Raw genomic sequence first — 18,578 nt, 5'->3', positions numbered from 1 at the left:
TTCTGTTTTCTCATTGTTAGTGTATAGGAATGCAAGAGATTTCTGTGTGTTAATTTTATATCCTGCAACTTTACTGTATTCGTTGATTAGCTCTAGTAATTTTCTGGTAGAGTCTCTAGGGTTTTCTATGTAGAGGATCATGTCATCTGCAAACAGAGAGAGTTTCACTTCTTTTCCTATCTGGATTCCTTTTACTTCTTTTTCTGCCCTGATTGCTGTGGCCAACACTTCCAAAACTATGTTGAATAGTAGTGGTGAGAGTGGGCACCCTTGTCTTGTTCCTGATTTCAGGGGAAATGCTTTCAATTTTTCACCATTGAGGGTGATGCTTGCTGTGGGTTTGTCATATATAGCTTTTATTATGTTGAGGTATGTTCCTTCTATTCCTGCTTTCTGGAGAGTTTTAATCATAAATGGATGTTGAATTTTGTCAAAGGCTTTTTCTGCATCTATTGAGATAATCATATGGTTTTTATCTTTCAATTTGTTAATGTGGTGTATTACATTGATTGATTTGCGGATATTAAAGAATCCTTGCATTCCTGGGATAAAGCCCACTTGGTCATGGTGTATGATTTTTTTAATATGTTGTTGGATTCTGTTTGCTAGAATTTTGTTAAGGATTTTTGCATCTATGTTCATCAGTGATATTGGCCTGTAGTTTTCTTTTTTTGTGGCATCTTTCTCTGGTTTTGGAATTAGGGTGATGGTGGCCTCATAGAATGAGTTTGGAAGTTTACCTTCTTCTGCAATTTTCTGGAAGAGTTTGAGTAAGATAGGTGTTAGCTCTTCTCTAAATTTTTGGTAGAATTCAGCTGTGAAGCCATCTGGTCCTGGGCTTTTGTTTGCTGGAAGATTTCTGATTACAGTTTCGATTTCCTTGCTTGTGATGGGTTTGTTAAGATCTTCTATTTCTTCCTGGTTCAGTTTTGGAAAGTTATACTTCTCTAAGAACTTGTCCATTTCTTCCAAGTTGTCCATTTTATTGGCATAGAGCTGCTGGTAGTAGTCTCTTATGATCCTTTGTATTTCAGTGTTGTCTGTTGTGATCTCTCCAATTTCGTTTCTAATTTTGTTAATTTGGTTCTTCTCCCTTTGTTTCTTAGTGAGTCTTGCTAATGGTTTGTCAATTTTGTTTATTTTTTCAAAAAACCAGCTTTTAGCTTTGTTGATTTTTGCTATGGTCTCTTTACTTTCTTTTGCATTTATTTCTGCCCTAATTTTTAAGATTTCTTTCCTTCTACTAACCCTGGGGTTCTTCATTTCTTCCTTCTCTAGTTGCTTTAGGTGTAGAGTTAGGTTATTTATTTGACTTTTTTCTTGTTTCTTGAGGTAGGCCTGTAATGCTATGAATCTTCCCCTTAGCACTGCTTTTACAGTGTCCCATAGGTTTTGGGTTGTTGTGTTTTCATTTTCATTCATTTCTATGCATATTTTGATTTCTTTTTTGATTTCTTCTATGATTTGTTGGTTATTCAGAAGCGTGTTGTTTAGCCTCCATATGTTTGAATTTTTAATAATTTTTTTCCTGTAATTGAGATCTAATCTTACTGCACTGTGGTCAGAAAAGATGACTGGAATGATTTCAATTTTTTTTAATTTACCAAGACTAGATTTATGGCCCAGGATGTGATCTATTCTGGAGAAGGTTCTGAGTGCACTTGAGAAGTGAATGCTGTTCTATTGTATGACTATACAATTTTGCTTCATTCAGCTGTTGAAGTAGGGTAGAGAAAGGAGGTGTGAACTGGATAATAGTCAGGACTACAGTCACTGTAAGAATTAGATGAAGTTCCTTAAGCAATTAAAATCTTCCTAGTAGCTTCTAGTATCCAGGTCACCTTATGTCACAAACGTTTTTGAAAAGTCAATATGACTGTGCCAAAATCTTTAAATAGAGCATAATTAAATGCTTCCTGGATATGAGTAATTATGAAGACCAAGTCTGTTCTAACCCACTTGGTAGGAAACAAGACTTATTTTGGTACTGTTCATGATGATTATTCAACAGCTGGACCAGAAGGCAAAAGAACCACTGTGTGAGTGTTCAAATTGTGTAACACTCCAACAGACAGCTTTTCCCTCAATAATATAAAGAAATAGCAAGAGAAAGCAACTACAGATCTTTCTCAAGTTGTGATGGGGTTACATCCCAATAAACTCATCATAAGTTGAAAGTATCCCAAGTCAAAAATGCCTTTAACTACACCTAACCTACCAATCAGAGCTTCACAGGTGGCTCAATGGTAAAGAATCTGCCTGCCAATGCAGGAGATGCAGGTTCGATCCCTGGGTCAGGAAGATCCCCTAGAGAAGGAAATGGAAATCCATTCCAGTATTCTTGCCTGGGAAATCCCATAGACAGAGGAGCCTGGCAGTCCATGGACTCTCGAAAGAGTCAGACATGACTTAGTAACTAAACAACAACCTACCAAACATCACAGCTGAGCCTAGCCTGCCTTAAACACACTCAAAACACATTAGCCTACAGTTGGGAAAAATCATCTAACCCAAAACCTATTTTATAATAAAATGCTTAATATCTCATATAATTTTTTGACTACTGTATTGAAAGTAAAAAACATAGTGGTTATATGGGTACATGTGGTTGCAAGTATATTGGTTGTTTACTCCCCTGATCACATGGTTGACTGAGAACAATGGCTCACTGCCACTGCCCCAGCATCACTAGAGAGTATCTTACCACATATCACTATCCCAGGAAAAGATCAAAATGCAAAACTCCAAGTGTGGTTTTCACTAGATAGCTGTCACACTATTACAAAGTCAAAAAATATTAAGTCAAACCATCATAAGTCAAAGACTATTTGTAGAAAGAAACCTTATAAACTTCAGAAAATTATTTCTTCAGAACAAGAATTATTCCATCCAAAATAATTTTTGAGGTATAAGAAAAACAAAGCAAAAACATTAAGAGGATTAAGTGATTGTGTGAGAATTCTTTTTAAATATTTCTCAATAGACATAAGTGTTTCTAGAACTATTACTTCATCAACTGTCTCTTAAGCATCTAAAGATACCACTAAGGTTAAACAACAAGAACAAAACTATTTTTTAATTTAAAAGAAAGAACAAAGTTTGAAACTTTGGAAGAAATTAATAGGGACAGGCTGCTCTAAAAGGAAGAAAAACTAGTTTCAAGAGAGGAAAACTAAATACATCCCAGAAACAAAATTAAATCTAGTAATTAGGAAAGCCTAAAGAAACAACACATGAATGCAAAACATTTTCACTTCATTTTCCTGAACTGTCTAATATTTTGCCTCATTATTTCAGAAAATGCTGCCTTTTCATTTCCATCTATTGTTCTAATCATGCAATGTCATTTACTTCATGTTTATAACTTGACTTTATGATATACACTTAGTTTTCTCTGAATTTCTAATTGCATTTCTCTGTAGTTGTTGCTCTTACTATTTTTCATTCATAGAGATTTTTTTCCCTCATTTTATCAGTAGCATGCTTTCCACTTTCAGGTTCTTAACAATCAATTCATAATATATAGGACTCTATAGACATTTTTCATGGATCTTCTGATATTATAATTTAGACTGTTTAATTTTAGGCCTGCTAGTCAGATGTTAAACCAGGAATTTTAAAAATCTTATTCAGGAGTTATTTACAATAGCTATTAGTGCTTCATAATGACAGGGGAAAAAAATCAATCAAAGTGACCTAGACTAATACAGATATTAAATTTGGCAGAGGAGAGCATTAAAACCATTATTATAACTGTATTCTTTATATTCAAAAAATTAAGTAGAGATATACAAAAGAAAAGCAGGTAAATTGAATTTCTAGTACTGAAAACTACAATATGGGAGATGAAAACTTTATTGAATGAGATTAATGGCAGGTTAGACATCACAAAAGAAAATATTAGTGATCTTTAAATAAAAACAAACTATCAAAATGGAAACACAAGAATTTTTAAATATACGTATATTTATAGAAAGACAGAGAGCCAGGAGAGACACAGAAACAGAAAGGCAAAGGGGAAGAGAGAAATAAAAGTCAGCCAGATTGGAAAGAAATAAAACTGTCATTATTTTCAAATGACACAATTATCTATGTATAAAATCCAAAAGAATCTACCCCAAAAAAATACCCCAAAACAAAGAAAAAATATTAGAACAAATAACTGCAAGGTTGCAGGATACAAGACCAACATGTAAAAAAAAAATTTGTATTTCTATATGCTGCCAATAAATTATTAGAAATTGATATTATAAAACACTATCATTTACAAAAGAATTAAGAATATTAACTCCTTAGAAATACCTTTGGCAAAAGGAATGAAAGACCTATATACTAAATAAAATATTTTTGAGAAAAACTAAGTAAGACCTCAGAAATAAATGACAAAATACATCTTTGTTCATATGTGGAAAGATTCAACATTGATTTATATGGAAGACCCTAAATTCATCTATGAAATAAACACAATTCCAATCAAAATCCCTACATACTTCTGAAGTAGAAAGTAACAAGATGATTTTAAAGTTTATGTGGCAATGCAGAGTACCTAGAATGGCCAAACAACTTTGAGAAAGAAGAACAAAGTCAGACTGGTCTGACACCACCAGATTTCAAGATTTCAGTTCAGTTCAGTGCACTCGCTCAGTCGTGTCTGACTCTTTGCGACCCCATGGACTGCAGCATGCCAGGCTTCCCTGTCCATCACCAACTCCCGAAGTTTACCCAAAGTCATGTCCATTGAGTCGGTGATGCCATCCAGCCATCTCATCCTCCGTTGTTCCCTTCTCCTCCTGCTCTCAATCTTTACCAGCATCAGGGTCTTTTCAAATGAGTCAGCTCTTCATATCAGATGGCCAAAGTATTGACGTTTCAGCTTCAAGATCAGTCCTTCCAATGAACACTCAGGACTGATCTCCTTTAGGATGGACTGGTTTCAAGATTTAGCTAGAGTAATCAAGAGTGTGTAGTACTTGCAGAGAGAAGTAAGTCAGAAAGAGAAACACCAATACAGTATATTAATGCATATATATGGAATTTAGAAAGATGGTAACAATGATCCTACATGCAAGGCAGCAAAAGAGGCACAGATGTAAAGAACAGACTTGGACTATGTGGGAGAAGGCGAGGGTGGTATGATTTGAGAGAATAGCATTGAAACATGTATATTACAATATGCAAAATAGATGACCAGTGCAAGTTCATGCATTGAACTTGGGGAGGGAAGTGTTCAGTATCGGGGGACATGTATGCACCCATGGTTGATTCATGTCTATGTATGGCAAAAACCATCACAATATTGTAAAGTAATTATCCTCCAATTAAAATAAATTTTAAAAAAGACTGTGTAGTATTGGTATCATGAAAGCTTTAACTGATAAACAGATCAATGGAAAGATAGAGGGAAGACAGAAATATATCTATACATACATGAACACTCATTTTTGACAAAGGAGCAAAGGAAATTCAGTGTTGAAAGATTAGCCTTCTCAACAGACAAAGGTAAGGAAAAAGTGGACATTGTGTGCTCAGTTGCTCAATCATGTCGGACTCCTCAACCTCATGGACTGTAGCCCATCAGGCTCCTCTGTCTATGGAATTTTCCAGGCAAGAATATTGGAGTGTGTTGCCATTTCCTACTCAAGGGAATCTTCCCAACCCAGGGATTGAACCCACGTCTCTTGGGTATCCTGCATTGACAGACAGATTCTCTACCACTGAGCCATGTGGGAAGCCCCACCTTATGTAAAAATATGAACTTCAATCCATGCCTTGTACCATAGAAAAAAACTAACTCAAAATATAATATAGACCTAAATGTAAAACCTAATACTATGAAACCTCTAGGGGAAAAAAAGAATATCTCTGTGACCTTGGGTTAGGCAAAAGTTCTTAAGTAAGAAACCAAAACACAATCCATTAAGAAGTGTTGATAAATTGGACTTCATCACAATATTAAACTTTTAAATATTAAAACTAACCCTTCAAAAGACACTATTAAAAGAATGAAAAGACAGACATAGACTGGAAAGAATATATTTGCAAAGTTTATATCAGATAAAGAGCTTGTACCCAGAATGTATAATGAACTCTCAAAACTAAATAATAAGAAGATAAATGTCCAATACAAAATGGAAAAAAGATTTGAATATACACTTCACCAACACAAAAATATAGAGATGGTAAATAAGCACATTAAAAAATATGCTCAACATTATTATTCATTAGGGAAATGAAAACTTAAACCTTAAACCTTAAACTTAAAAACTTAAGTTTTTAAGGGAAACTTAAAACCACAATGAGCTATTGCTTCATATCTATCAGCATGACTAAAAATTTTAAAAGGCTGCACATACATGGTCGATAAGGATGAGCAGGAACTGGAACTTTTATACAGCGTTGGTGGGAACGTAAAATAATACAGCCACTTGTATGGTACTGCTTTACACCTATCACATGATCCAACCAGTCCACTCCTAGGAATGTATCCAAAAGAAAAGCACACATCTATACAAAGACATGTACACATATGTTCATAGCTGCCTTATTTCTAATACCCAAAAACGATATGGGTAAATAGCAGAATAATACTCAGCATTGAAAAGCAGTCAATTATTGCTACAAACAACACCATGAATGGATATAAAATAACAATGCCAAGTGAAAGGAAAAAAGAATGCGTACTATATGATTCTATTTAAATCTATTTAAAAATCCTTCACAATGTAAGCCAGTTTATATAGACAGAAAGAAGAGTAGTGGTTGCCTAGGGAAGGAGGTTGGAAACAGAAAAGATAGCTGGGCAGAATTACAGACAGGCACAAGGAGAATTTGATGGTGATGAATACATTGACTATCTTGATCACAGTAAAGGGTGCAAAATAAAATTTTGCACATTTTGTGCATTTATTTTGTGAATAAAATTATTCACATTGCATAACAATTTAAAAAACAAAACTCTTTTAAGTTTCATTAGGTCCCATTTGTTTATTTTTGCTTTTATTTCCAATATTCTGGGAGGTGGGTCATAGAGGATCTTGTGGTGATTTATGTCGGAGAATGTTTTGCCTATGTTCTCCTCTAGGAGTTTTATAGTTTCTGGTCTTACATTTAGATCTTTAATCCATTTTGAGTTTATTTTTGTGTATGGTGTTAGAAAGTGTTCTAGTTTCATTCTTTTACAAGTGTTTGACCAGTTTTCCCAGCACCACTTGTTAAAGAGGTTGTCTTTTTTCCATTGTATATTCTTGCCTCCTTTGTCGAAGATAAGGTGTCCATAGGTATGTGGATTTATCTCTGGGCTTTCTATTTTGTTTCATTGATCTATATTTCTGTCTTTGTGCCAGTACCATACTGTCTTGATGACTGTGGCTTTGTAGTAAAGCCTGAAGTCAGGCAGGTTGATTCCTCCTTAAAAGCTTTTGCACAACAAAGGAAACTATAAGCAAGGTGAAAAGCCTTCAGAAAGGGAGAAAATAATAGCAAATGAAGAAACAGACAAAGGATTAATCTCAAAAATATACAAGCAACTCCTGCAGCTCAACTCCAGAAAAATAAATGACCCAATCAAAAAATGGGCCAAAGATCTAAACAGACATTTCTCCAAATAAGATATACAGATGGCTAACAAACACATGAAAAGATGCTCAACATCACTCATTATCAGAGAAATGCAAATCAAAACCACAACGAGGGACCATCTCACGCCAGTCAGGATGGCTGCTATCCAAAAGTCTACAAGCAATAAATGCTGGAGACGGTGTGGAGAAAAGGGAACCCTCTTACACCATTGGTGGGAATGCAAACTAGTACAGCCACTAAGGAGAACAATGTGGAGATTCCTTAAAAAACTGGAAATAGAACTGCCATATGACCCAGCAATCCCACTGCTGGGCATACACACCGAGGAAACCAGATCTGAAAGAGACACGTGCACCCCAATGTTCACCACAGCACTGTTTGTAATAGCCAGGACATGGAAGCAACCTAGATGCCCATCAGCAGATGAATGGATAAGAAAGCTGTGGTACATATACACAATGGAATATTACTCAGCCATTAAAAAGAATTCATTTGAATCAGTTCTAATGAGATGAATAAAACTGGAGCCCATTATACAGAGTGAAGTAAGCCAGAAAGTTAAACACCAATACAGTATACTAATGCATATATATGGAATTTAGAAAGATGGTAACAATAACCCTTTATGCAAGACAGAAAAAGAGACACAGATGTATAGAACAGACTTTTGGACTCTACGGGAAAAGGCGAGGGTGGGATGATCTGAGAGAACAGCATCGAAACTTGTATATTATCAAGTGTGAAACAGATCGCCAGTCCAGGTTGGATGCATGAGACAAGTGCTCGGGGCTGGTGCACTGGGATGACTCAGAGGGATGGGATGGGGAGCGAGGTGGAAGGCAGGTTCAAGATGGGGAACACATGTAAATCCATGGCTGATTCATGTCAATGTATGGCAAAAACTACTACAATATTGCAAAGTAATTAGCCTTCCACTAATAAAAATAAATGGAAAAAAAATAAAATAAAAAAACAAAACTCTAGGGGTGATCACGAAGCATGAAGCATGAGAGAGAGTTAGCATTAGCTCATAGATACAACAGGGCCATCCTGCTCAAATTGTTCTCTTCCACAGCAACACTGCAAAGGTTACAGGGACAGTCTGGAGGACAAAGGGAATATTCCCTCCCTGATTTTGTACTTTTGTTAATACTGCCTAAGGTTGCACAGTTTTGAAGTTTTGTGAACAATTCTTTTACTTTAATCAGACTGCTAAATCTTTTTAAACTTACAGTCCAAACAATCATTTCCCCCAAAGACCATGAAGTGTGAAGGTAGTGTTAGTCACTCAGTCATGTCCAACTCTTTGCGACCCTAAGTTTTGTCAGGTTAGATGCTCCCATCCTTTGCTTTTAGATCAATTGATATTTTACATGTGATGAGCATGTTTCATAATTTTAAACTGTTTTATAGTGTTATAAATAGAAATGCTTTCTATTTCAGCCTTTTGAATCCTAGTTGAACTATACAACTAGCTATACTAGCTATCCCTCCTCACTTTGAATTAACTTCAAACTTGAAAGCTAAATTTTCTACATTTTCCAGCCATAAGGTCAATAACTTTTAAAAGTCACTTGATGTCTTAAATAGTATCAATGCTTTCTTAAGTCAGTCTACCAAGGCAATAGAAAAATAAACAAATGAAATCTAATCAAGCTTATAAACTTTTGCACAGCAAAGGGAACCATAAACAAAATGAAAAGACAACCTACAGGCTAGAAGGAAATATTTGCAAATGATGTAAACAACAAGGGCTTAATTTCGAAAATATACAAACAGCTCATAGAACTCAATAACAAAAAAACATAACCCAGTGCTCACTTTGGTGGCACATATACTAAAATTGGAATGATACAGGGAAGATTAGCAGGGCCTCCGCACAAGGATGACATGCAAATTTGTGAAGCATTCCATATTTTTATTCATGTTGAGGTTTGACAGAAAATAACAAAATTCTGTAAAGCAATTATCCATCAATTTAAAAAAAACTTAAAAAAAAAATCAAAAAAAGGGCAGAAGGCCTAAATAGACATTTTTCCAAAGAAGACATACAGATGGCTAATAGACACATGAAAAGATGTTTAATATCACTAATTATTAGAGAAAAACAAATCAAAAATCACACTTGTCAGAATGGCCATCAAGTCTAGAAATAATGTATGCTGGAGAGGGTGTGGACGAGAGGGAGCCCTTCTACACTGTTGGTGGGACTATAAACTGATGCAGCCACTATGGAGAATAGTATGGAGTTTCTTTAAAAAACTAAAAATAGGGACTTCCCTGGTGGCCCAGTGGCTAAGACTCTGCGCTCCCAATGCCAGGGGCCGGGGTTTGATCCCTGGATAGGGAACTAGATCCCACATGCTGCAGCTAGGGGTTCATGTGTCTCAACTAAAGATCTTGCCTGCTGCAACTAAGACCTAGTGCAGCTAAATAAATAATAAATATTAAAAAATAAATAAATAAATAAAAATAGAGTTTCCATACAATCAGCAATCCCATTCCTAGGCACATATCTGGAAAAAAAACTGTAACTCAAAAATATACATGCATCACAATGTTCATAGAAGCACTACTTACAAGAGCCAAGACATGGAAGCATCCTAAATGTCCACTGACAGAAGAATGGATAAAGAAGATGCAAATACCTCTACACAGTGGAATATTACTCAGCCAGAAAAAAGGATGAAATACAGTCATTTGTAGGTATATGTATGGACCTAAATGCTATCATACTAAGTGCAGTAGATCAGAAAGAAAAAGATAAATACCATGTCACTCATAGTGGAATCTAAAATATGATACAAATGAATTTATCTACAAAACAGAAACAGACTCACCGGTATAGAAAATAGACTTGTGGTTGCCAAGGGATGCAAGGGGTGGGGGAAATGACAGGATGGCAGGGGAGAGATGGATTGGGACTAGCAGATGCAAAGTACTGTATATAGAATGGATAAACAATAAGGTTCTACTGTATAGCACAGGGAACAATATTCGATATCCTGTAATAAGCCATAATGGAAAAGAAAATAAAGTCACTTTATGTCTTGCTGTCTCTTACTGCCAGTCTTGGTTATTACACAAGTAATGAAGACTGCTATGGAACTCACTTTGCTTAGTGAACTTATAATTGAGGTATTTTCATAATGCTACACATTTCATTGACTATGTGATCACAGATATTTAAGCTCACCTCATTTCAATGTTCACACTTTTGCTAGGGTTTGTCATCATCCTTGGATGTGTCTGTTGACCCAGCACAATGTCACCTGACACCCTTTAACTAGACTAGGAGATACTGCTAACCAGGCCAGGACATACCGGCCTTTATTTTACAGAGAATTCTGAAAGTATCTCCCAGTTACTGCAAATAATGACAAAAGCAAAACAAAAGGAACTATGTGCAATAACATTCTCCCCCTAGTATTCAGGGAGTCATCCTCCAGAAGAGGTTTCCTGTTATTTAGTAGCAGATTCATAAGCTCCTTTATCACCCCCCTTCCTCACCCACACTTCTTCCCTTCCTCCCTGCCCCCCAAAAGGACTAAGGCACTTGACAAGCCTCTGGCTCAGCCTCAAGTGGTTTCTTTTGAAAGAAAATCACTGATGAGTAGAATACAGCTGATTGGAGGTACCTGCCTGAGGGAATTTCCTAAGAACCCAGCGCAGACAAGTCTTAGGAAAGTTGTTCATTCTTCATTGTGGATGACTACATGAAGCAGATTTTGCTCTGAACATTAGTGATAAATGACTTGAAAGCAAGAGGAGACTTTCTTTTACTTGAGTGATTTCAAAAGGAAAAAAAAATACTTTATAATACACTCCAAGACTAAGTCTGTCTTTCCAGTGGAAGGAGGAAACATAGGAAGTGACTTTTCTGAAAATAAGACAGCATGCCTCCCTTCAAAGGAACAGGTAGTAAGTCCAAGTTCACAGAAAACTGATGACATGGTTTTATAAGATCAGAAATTCTGGTATTCTCAACACGTGTGTAGAGATGTTAAAGGCAGAAAGAATTATGAATTCAGGATTCAGAGGGGACCTGGCAGGGAGTGTTTCCTGAAACACAACTAGGTGTAAAACTACCAGTTAGATGGAAACAAAAAGAAGAAACTGAGTCTAAGACACTGACTTGGAGATGGATAAAAGTCACATTGGCTGTGTCATTTGGGGATATCATTTAGGATATACTATCTCAGTCACTTGGATGAACAGGGACAGAAGTTTCTTGTTCCTCCTCACCCCCTCCACATTCCACCAAGCCATATAGGTTCTTACATGCAGTAGGAATGCTCTGTGTCAGCAGGGCTAGAGAAAGAGAAGTCCAGTGTATGACCAGTTAACTTGGGAACCCCTCTGAGAGGTAGGCAGCAGGAGCCTTTCAGGTGGAGAAGCAGCCCTTCTTCAGTGAGGTCTGCCACTGTTTCTGATGGCACATGTAAGCATGAACTGTCTGCTACACTCTTCCTTTCCCTTCTCATTCCAGGTATTCTAGTGCTGGCTGCTGCAAGAGATCCAGTACAGCGCTTCTCCAACTCTATGTCAAGAAAGTTCAGGGTTTTTCAGGGTTTCTTTTAAATTTCCAACCCATACCTTGAACTGGTGAAATGGAAAAAAAATTCTAAAATTTAAGTACTAAGTTTAACAAAGATAAAATTATTTTGTCAAATTGTTATAAAGGTTTCTGAATGCTTACTCTCAATTTCTGTATCTGTCTTGTCTCAGACCAGTAACGAAGTTCACCAAGTGGCCCCACTTGGTAAACCATGCTTTTGCCCTAGAGAATGTTCTTTTGACAATTAGAATAGACGGACATAAAAATGTCATTAGACAGAAATATAGATCAATGGGACAGAATAGAAAGCCCAGAGATAAATCCACGAACCTATGGACACCTTATCTTTGACAAAGGAGGCAAGGATATACAATAGAAAAAAGACAACCTCTTTAACAAGTGGTGCTGGGAAAACTGGTCAAACCCTTGTAAAAGAATGAAACTAGAACACTTTCTAACACCATACACAAAAATAAACTCAAAATGGATTAAAGATTTAAATGTAAGAACAGAAGCTATAAAACTCCTAGAGGAGAACATAGGCAAAACACTCTCCGACATGAATCACAGCAGGATCCTCTATGACCCACCTCCCAGAATATTGGAAATAAAAGCAAAAATAAACAAATAGGACCTAATGAAACTTAAAAGCTTTTGCACAACAAAGGAAACTATAAGCAAGGTGAAAAGACAGCCCTCAGATTGGGAGAAAATAATAGCAAATGACAACAGACAAAGGATTAATCTCAAAAATATACAAGCAACTCCTGCAGCTCAATTCCAGAAAAATAAATGACCCAATCAAAAAATGGGCCAAAGAACTAAACAGACATTTCTCCAAAGAAGACATACAGATGGCTAACAAACACATGAAAAGATGCTCAACATCACTCATTATCAGAGAAATGCAAATCAAAACCACAATGAGGGACCATCTCACGCCAGTCAGGATGGCTGCTATCCAAAAGTATACAAGCAATAAATGCTGAAGAAGGTGTGGAGAAAAGGGAACCCTCTTACACCGTTGGTGGGAATGCAAACTAGTACAGCCACTATGGAGAACAGTGTGGAGATTCCTTAAAAAACTGGAAATAGAACTGCCATATGACCCAGCAATCCCACTTCTAGGCATACACACCGAGGAAACCAGATCTGAAAGAGACACGTGCACCCCAATGTTCATCACAGCACTGTTTGTAATAGCCAGGACGTGGAAGCAACATAGATGCCCATCAGCAGACGAATGGATAAGGAAGCTGTGGTACATATACACCATGGAATATTACTCAGCCATTAAAAAGAATTCATTTGAATCAGTTCTAATGAGATGGATGAAACTGGAGCCCATTATACAGAGTGAAGTAAGCCAGAAAGATAAAGACCATTACAGCATGCTAACACATATATATGGAATTTAGAAAAATGGTAATGATAACCCTATATGCAAAACAGAAAAAGAGACACAGATGTACAGAACAGACTTTTGGACTCTGTGGGAGAAGGCGAGGGTGGGATGTTTCGAGAGAACAGCATTGAAGCATGTATATTATCTAGGGTGAAACAGATCACCAGCCCAGGTTGGATGCATGAGACAAGAGCTCGGGGCTGGTGCACTGGGAAGACCCAAAGGAATTGAGTGGAGAGGGAGGTGGAAGGGGGATTGAGATGGGGAATACATGTAACTCCATGGCTGATTCATGTCAATGTATGACAAAACCCACTACAATATTGTAAAGTAATTAGCCTCCAACTAATAAAAATAAATGGAAAAAAAAATGTCATTAGACAACCCTAGGTTAGAACCGGAACATCAGCTAATATCTGTCATAAAATAGTCACCCAGGAGAGGTGAGAGCCATATGAGACACTGAAGAAAAGCTTAATCTCTAGTAGAAAACTGATGTTGAAACAGAGAAAGAAACAATAAATAGGTGAAATAGATATGCAGGAGCGTGGACAAAGAAATATATAAACATGTATGACCTACTTCAAAAATAAAAATAAGTTTAATCAAGACACTGAAAGACTGAATATACAGACTGTGACCAGACCATATATAAAAATAGAACTTTATATATATATGCATATATACATATATGTATATATGCATATACGTATATGCATATATATATATATGAAAAATAGGCAGCAACCTGCTCACAAAGTCAACCAGTTATTTACAATAAATAACCCCAGAAGATAGTTGGTTCTAAGTTAGACTTGTAGGAAGCCAGACTGCCATCTCTAGAGACAATACAAGCTAACCAATAACTTAAATAACACTAGTCAAAAACAGACAGGACTTGATGAATAACTGACAGATTCCCTAATTTTTGTCCCTACATCTCAGAATCAACCAGAAGTCAGATATGCATCCCTAACTAATCACACAGGATGCCCTGCTTCCAGGGAGCCCACTTACTGCTTCCCCTGGAGAACAGGCACCAGTCAGGGCGTTCCAGAAGGCTTCCCTTTCTTCACTATAAAGCTGCCTACCTTTGGGTCTCAGCCTAACTTAGCGTCTCTACCAAAAGGCAAATGACAGTGACTGACTCCGTTGCCATAGCACGCTCTGAACAGTCTTTGGTTTTCTCATTTAGTTGGTCTACAGTTATTTCCACAAAATGCTTATTTCTTGTTTGGAGACCTCAGGGCTGTTCATAATGGATGACATAAGCATTTCATAGAAATCTGCACATCCTTCATAACGAAGTCTAATTCTATTACTATCTTCACAACTCCATTTCCCTCACACCGATATCCAATCTCATAAAGTCCTGTCAAGCCTGTTTCTAAAATGTAATCCAAATAGATTCACTACTCCCCTATCCCCAGTCCCACCACTGGAGTCCAAAGGACCAGCCATGTGCTTTGGACTGCCACAATGGCCTCTTCACTGCTCACTGCTTCTTCTATTGCTCATAAAGCAGCCAGAAATCTGCAAATCCAGTACATCATTTCTCCTCCACTTAAGCCTTCGGACACGACTGAGCAACTGAACTGAACTGAACTAAGCCTTCAAATGGCTTCTATCCCAATCAGAATAAAATTCAAATTCCTATAACATATGGCATACTCCCTCTCCAGCCTCACCTTGTTCCACCCCTCCTGTCATCCACTATACTCCAGTTACACCGGCCTCCTCAAATGTGCCAAACGTGTACCCATCTCAGGGCCTCTGCACCAGCTGTTCCCTCTGCAAGGAATACTCCTCCCCTTGACCTCAGCATGGCTGGCTGCTTTCTGTTGTGTAGATCTGAGCTTAGCAATCACCTTTTCAGAGAAGCAAAGAAAACACCTGCTCTACTATAGTTACCCAGCCACTGTCACATCACCTGATTCTACCCCTCTGTATAATGCTCACCACTACCTGAGACTTTGCTTTGTTAGTCTGTTTGATTCTCTGTTTCCCTCTACCAGAGCAGGAATCTATCTGTCATGATTATTCACTGTATCCCCAAGCCTAAAACAGGCCTAGAAGCAAACTGATGCTCAATAAGTATTTGTTGAACAAATAAATGAAGGAATTAAAAATTGAACTGCCTGAGACTTTGGACTCTGGTAGGTGAAACAAATTCTCCTTCACCACATCCCAGCTCAAATCTAACTCCCATTAACTGAAGCACCCAAATCAATTTCCAGCTTCTCTGGAGAGTCTTCCAATTCTACTCAAAGGCTGCGCTTTCTCTCTTCCTCACACATAGCTCTGTCTGAAAGGTTCATTTGAATTTGATCACATCCACCTTGAAGCCTGCTGCCTAGTCCTGTTAAACTCTTCCCTTGCTTCTGTTTTCAAAATTACTTGTTTATTTATTTATTATTTTGGCTGCACTGGGTCTTTGTTGCTGGTGCAGTTTTCTCTAGTTTCAGAGAGAAAACCCCCAGGTTACTGTCTAGTTGTAATGTGCAGGCTTCTCTTGTTGTGGAGCATGGGCTTTAGGTACACGGACTTCAGTAGTTGTGGCACACAGGCTTAGTTGCCCTGTGGCATGTGGGATCTTCCTGAACCAGGGATCAAACCCTGTTCACTGGTAGGTGGATTCTTAACCACTGGACTATCCAGGAAGTCCCTTCCTTGCTTCCAACTGTAGCACATGTGCAAGTCCTACTCACCAAACACACACTGCACTCCATAATACAGTCCAGTGAACATAGTGAAAACTCAGTAACTAGCTGTTGAATAAATTTTCTAAGATGCGTATCAGGTAAAATTAGGATAATATAAGTCTAAGTTGTAAAGGACAGAGCCAATGATGAATGAGGTCAAAGCAGAGATCTCAGAGCACTTCCTCAAATCCACATGGATTCCTTCTTGAGGTGATGGCCTGTGTTACCCATTGCCTGTTCACTGGTTTGTTTTGTGCAAAGTTATCTCATCTCTTTTCCTAAGATGCATTCTGTGCTCCAAAGGCAATGCCATGCATGGCTTAGGATAACATTATTAAAGACAGGCTTATATGCCCAGTGGGCAGCCAGCCAGAAATTGCAGCTTGAATGACATTTTTTTCTTGCTTGGCAAAGAAAGCATTGCTTCACCACCCTGGAGCTCAAACACCAGTTCACCCAGTTGGTGAAGGCTTCTTGCTATTTTATTGAAATTATATTCCTGAAAACTCATATAGTGGTTGCTCCCTTAGAGTCTGGTTTGTAATACCACTCTTTCTGAAGTATGTAAAAGAGCTAAAATAATGTTTTTAGGAGTGAATTTTCAAAAAAGATCAGCAATTCCACAGGTTACTCCGGCTTTTTTTCCATCTGCTGTGACAGCAGGTGTGATTTCACAAGCCCACTCCCATCAATCATCCTCCCCAACCTGTCTCTGGTGCCTGACAAGGTGTTTATGTGCATAACATGGAAACCATCACTAGATTCTGCAAACGAGTAAGGCTGTCTTTCACAATCCTCTAAAGGAAGACTTCCATGGAAACCTCGGTACTGGGTTCAGGTGGGCAATTTACTGAATCTCCAAGGTGTCACCTCCTTCCAGGAGTAGCAAACTCAAAACCCTTCAGGGGCAAGTGGGTACTATGAAAGTCGGAAGCATCCTAATATAAGACAACAGAGTGGAGAAAAAGGTGGCCAAAATGCATTGTGCATGTTCCATCTTAAAAACAAAATTATAAAGACCATTACAGTATACTAACACATATATATGGACTTTAGAAAGATGGTAACGATAACCCTATATGCAAAACAGAAAAAGAGGCTCAGATGTATAGAACAGACTTGTGGACTCTGGGAGAAGGCGAGGGTGGGATGTTTCAAGAGAACAGCATCGAAACATGTATATTATCTAGGGTGAAACAGATCACCAGCCCAGGTTGGGTGCATGAGACAAGTGCTCGGGCCTGGTGCACTGGGAAGACCCAGAGGGATTGGGTGGAGAGGGAGGTGGGAGGGGGGACCGGGATGGGGAATACATGTAAATCCATGGCTAATTCATTTCAATGTATGATAAAAACCACTGCAATGATGTAAAGTAATTAGCCTCCAACTAATAAATATAAATGGAAAAAAATAAATAAATAAAAACAAAATTACATTCACTTTACAGGAAAAAGTGCTGGCTAAACCCAAGTTTAATGTGGCCAGGCATGATGTGGCCACCAGTTTTCAATCTCTGTGCTTCTATTAAGTAAGTATCCTAGCCTGAGGCCCAAGCACAGATGTTTTCCACACAACTTGAGAATTCATAAAATTATGGACAATGGAAACTGGAAATGATCTTAGAATTTATTTATTTCAACTTCATCTTTTCAAGTAAGGGAACTGAAACCCAAAGGTTGATAAACCAATCAAAGTATACATAGCAAGCATGTAGCAGTGTCAAGATAAAACTCTAGTCTCCAACTCCAAGTCTGATGATTTTTCAGCTACTTGCCATCACTTTTCCTATGGGTTAGTAACAACCTTAGGCTTCATGTTAGTATGATTAAAATGAATATTACTTTAAAGCTATTATAATATTAATAACAGTAAAAGATATACTTTAAAGCTACAACAACAGTAATATTAATAATAGTGATAGTAATATCTGAACAGTAAAAGTTCAGATGACAGAGGCTGGATTAAAATGTTATCACATCCCTAGTGGCTCAGATGGTAAAAAATCTGCCTGCAATGTGGACATCTGGGTTTGATCCCTGGGTTGGGAAGATCCTCTGGAGAAGGGAATGGCAACCCACCTCAGTATTCTTGCCTGGAGAATCCCATGGACAGAGAAGCCTGGTGGGATACAGTCCATGGGGATCACAAAGTGTCGGATACAACTGAGTGACTAACACTTTCACTAATTTTGTCATTTAAGATAACAATAATGTTTAAGATGTTTAATGTTTCACAGTTATTTTACATGATAAACAATGACTATAAAATTAAAATTTCAACTATGCAAAAGTATGTGTGCATGTGGACAAAGACAAGAATGAAATTTGCAAAATGA

At 37.6% G+C, this 18,578-nt stretch overlaps 1 protein-coding gene and 1 non-coding gene across 25 annotated transcripts in view; both read left to right on the top strand.

The window, feature by feature from the left end:
• Positions 1–18,578, top strand: part of ZBTB20 (zinc finger and BTB domain containing 20) — a 1,026,540-nt gene that overhangs the window by 948,369 nt on the left and 59,593 nt on the right. The gene's annotated exons all lie outside the window — the stretch shown is intronic.
• On the top strand, positions 9,392–9,498 carry LOC139034885 (U6 spliceosomal RNA). The gene has a single exon (XR_011487463.1). It is a non-coding gene; the product is annotated as a U6 spliceosomal RNA (small nuclear RNA).

The sequence above is a fragment of the Odocoileus virginianus genome, chromosome 4 (genome assembly GCF_023699985.2).
Source record: "Odocoileus virginianus isolate 20LAN1187 ecotype Illinois chromosome 4, Ovbor_1.2, whole genome shotgun sequence".
Taxonomy (NCBI): Eukaryota; Metazoa; Chordata; class Mammalia; order Artiodactyla; family Cervidae; genus Odocoileus; species Odocoileus virginianus.
The sequence above is the reverse complement of the archived record's forward strand: the minus strand, read 5'-3'. Positions and strand labels throughout refer to the sequence as shown.